Here is a 3,726-nt window from a genome sequence, read left to right on the forward strand (position 1 = left end):
CTGTCGGTGTCAAAACCGGCGGATCTCGGGTAGGGGGTCCCGAACTATGCGTCTAGGCGGATGGTAACAGGAGACAAGGGACACGATGTTTTACCCAGGTTCGGGCCCTCTTGATGGAGGTAAAACCCTACGTCCTGCTTGATTGATATTGATGATGTGGGTATTACAAGAGTAGATCTACCACGAGATCAAGGAGGCTAAACCCTAGAAGCTAGCCTATGGTATGATTGTTATTCGTCCTACGGACTAAAGCCATCCGGTTTATATAGACACCGGAGAGGGCTAGGGTTACACAGAGTCGGTTACAATGGTAGGAGATCTACATATCCGTATCGCCAAGCTTGCCTTCCACGCCAAGGAAAGTCCCATCCGGACACGCGACGAAGTCTTCAATCTTGTATCTTCGTAGTCTTGGAGTCCGGCCGATGATGATAGTCCGGCTATCCGGACACCCCCTAGTCCAGGACTCCCTCAGTAGCCCCCGAACCAGGCTTCAATGACGATGAGTCCGGCGCGTATGTTGTCTTCGGCGTTTGCAAGGCGGGTTCTCCTCCATGTTCCATGTGTTAGCCGAATAATGTCCGGTTTCTTCATAAATGTTGCGCTCCTTGGATTCCACGTCCAATAATGGCCCTCTTCCACGTGTTGCATGAATGCGAAAAGCCAGGGTATTTTTACGTTTTACCCCCCTAGCTGCGCGAGTAAGCCGCCTATAAGAGAGGCGTGGATCCAGATCCGAATCACACCATCCTCCTTCCGCAAGTACTCATTGAAGCGCATTTGACAAGAATCCATTCCAGCATGGATAGTCGACGCGGCTCCTCTTCTCGCACTCCCAGTCCTCAGCCAGGAGATTGGAGGAGATGCTCAGTCCCGCATAGGGAGTTAGTGACGCTCCAAGCAGAGGGATACCTTCCCCCAGCCTTCATGGTTCCGGTTCGAGCCGGACTGGCCACCTACAAGGGAGGGAAGCAGGCGGAGAGCATCCCCAATCCCTCCAAAGGAGAGCGGGTATGCTTCGTCCCTTACCTAATAAGGGGACTCGGATTTCCCATACATCCGTTTCTCCAGGGGCTCCTGGAGTTCTACGGACTCCAACTTCACCACCTCACACCTGCCTCCATTTTGCACATCGCAGGCTTTGTAGTTGTTTGCGAGCTGTTCTTGGGCATCGAGCCCCATTTGGCGCTGTGGAAGAGACTGTTTTGCCTCGTACCCCGTTCTCACGAGGGGTCGATATATCAAGTGGGCGGAGCCGAAATATGGCGCATCGCCGTGACCGGATATCTATCTGGAACCCCGAAGAAGGCGTCCAAAGACTGGCCTTCGGAGTGGTTCTATATGGAAGACGCCCCGCTGCCGGATCCAGTTCGGATCGGCCTCCCGGAGTTTAGCAACGCTCCTTTGAAGAAACGCCTGAGTTAGCGCCCGCGGAGCCCTCAACTGGAAGATGATAGGAGCGTCCATTACCTGATGGGTCGGATACGGTTACTGGCCCATTCCGGATTAACCATGATTGGAGTCATGGCCACATGCATTATGCGAGGGGTGCAGCCGCTCCAATATAGGGGCCACCCCATGTGGGATTTCAACGGGGAGAATGACGCCACCCGTCATGGTCGCAAGGGGCCGGGATCGGCCGCCGATCTGGCGAAGATCTTGTCCGGCTTGTACAAGGGGGAGAAGGAGGACTTCCTCCGCAAGATTCCATCGAATGGATTCTCCATGAATAACCCTCGGAGCTGGGTAAGCGAACGTTTATATATCCGATCCGTGCCTTCAAAGATAAGTGTCTTACTTTATAATTTCGACGCAGGAACTGCGCCGGGATGTGGAGGGCATAGAAAGCCCGACTCCACAACCCGAGGATCCGGGAAGATCCCTTGATCCGGCCGCCGGAGAGGATCCGGACATAATGGTGGAACTAATTGACGGGGTGTTCCACCAGCTCAGCATAGACAATGCTCTAGTCGCCATTATGGCTGACTACCTCGGTTTATCCCCGGCTTCCCAGGTGAGTACGACCGAAGTCCTGACCCCTTTACCTTTTTAATGCTTATTTCTGACCATCATGTACCGACGGTGCCTCGCAGGAGGTGCTTTTTCGGTGGGAAGCCGAGCCCATGGCGACCGACCAACCAAGGTCAGTGCGGCCCAGCAGGCGGAAGAGGAGTGCGGCGTGAATCGAAACGTCGCCGCAAAGGTATAGCGCACCATTGTCCTTTAAGGGAAAGACTCCTAGGAGGTATATTAATGCTCGTGATTCTTCTAGGAGAAAGAGCGCTCGCCGGACTGAGTCCGGAGAGGTTGCCAACCAAGCCTCCGCCAGCCAAGCTCCAATGCCTGGTCCGGAGAGGGAGGCGAGCGCAAGGCGCGAGCCGGATGCTCCTCCAACCGAGGATGCCGACAGGTTGTCCGCCACCAGGTCTGAGGTGGAGAGCGCCATGAATCACAGGCGCCGTCGGACAGTTCTTCGTGACACGTGTTTCTCCCGAGAGGCGTTGAATGCCTTTAATGCGGGAGATGCGCACCTCCGTGCTGCTCAAGATGGTTTAACCAGAGCCGCGAAGCAGTATGTAAAAGACATACGGGTGAGGAATTTTAATAGTTATATATGCCAGTAGCCCCTGAGACTTAAAATAGTTAAACTAACTGATTTAAGGATCATTTGTTATGCAGGATTTAACAGAGAAGAATACCCACCTGTCCCAGGAGCTTCAAGAATGCAAGGCCCAACTTGAGGCCACACTAGCCGCTGCCGGGGGAGCCACAAGGACCCCCTCTGGTAATTCATATTTCGAAAAGAGAAATAATTTATGAAGTGCGGCGTGTGTATAGTCTGACAATAATATTGCAGAGGGTGCCGGACTAGATCCGGACAAGCAACATCTGCTACGCCAGCTGAAGGCCGGCGAGTAGGTGCTTATGAGGGTGCGGCAGGAGAGGAACAAACTCCAAGATGCCAACACCCAGCTGGGCGAAGAACTAAAAGATGTTCGGGTCCAGCTGTCTAACTCCGTAAAGGAGAATCGGCGGCTTCGTCGCGGCATTTATAGTAAGTGCTTGAGAAAACTCCTTTGAAAAGAAGAGTTCGGCGAGGAAGTCAATTGACAGAAATGTGTCTGTAGGTGTGCTCACGGGTCGTCCGGTGGAGGAGATGCCTGGTTCCACGGGAGACCCTCTTCCCGAGCTGCTGCAACTGCACGAACGTGTTCGGCAGGCGATGAGCGGCGTCGTTCAGGCCTTATGGCCTTCCGTCTCCCTACCCGAGGGTCTTGGAGGGCTTGCTGAGAAGCTTCAGGGAGTACGGCGGCGTCTCCGTCTGTGGAAGATATCGGCCTGCCGTCAAGGCGCCAGGGAGGCCTGGGCCATGGTGAAGACGCGGTACCCGAAGTCTGATCCAAACCACATGGCCGAGGTTGGACCTGCGGGGCCCGATGGGAAGGAGATCCCTGTGAGCCTGATGTACGGCCAAGTAGAGTTGGCCGCGAAATATTCCCAACAGGACTGTAAATTAGACAGCCTGTTAGATGGGATTGAAGAGGAGTACAATCAGTCAGTTTGATGATGTAATTTAAAATGACATGTAAAATGCCTTCTAGCCGGATTGTAGATCGTTTGTCTTTGCGGACCTTTTCGCTTCAACCTCGGGACCCAACAGTCCGGAGTGTGTCCGAATACCCTTACGGTTATAAAAAACCGAGGCATGCATGGAGACAAGGCGTA

This window comes from Triticum aestivum, chromosome 4B (assembly GCF_018294505.1).
Source record: "Triticum aestivum cultivar Chinese Spring chromosome 4B, IWGSC CS RefSeq v2.1, whole genome shotgun sequence".
Lineage (NCBI taxonomy): Eukaryota > Viridiplantae > Streptophyta > Magnoliopsida > Poales > Poaceae > Triticum > Triticum aestivum.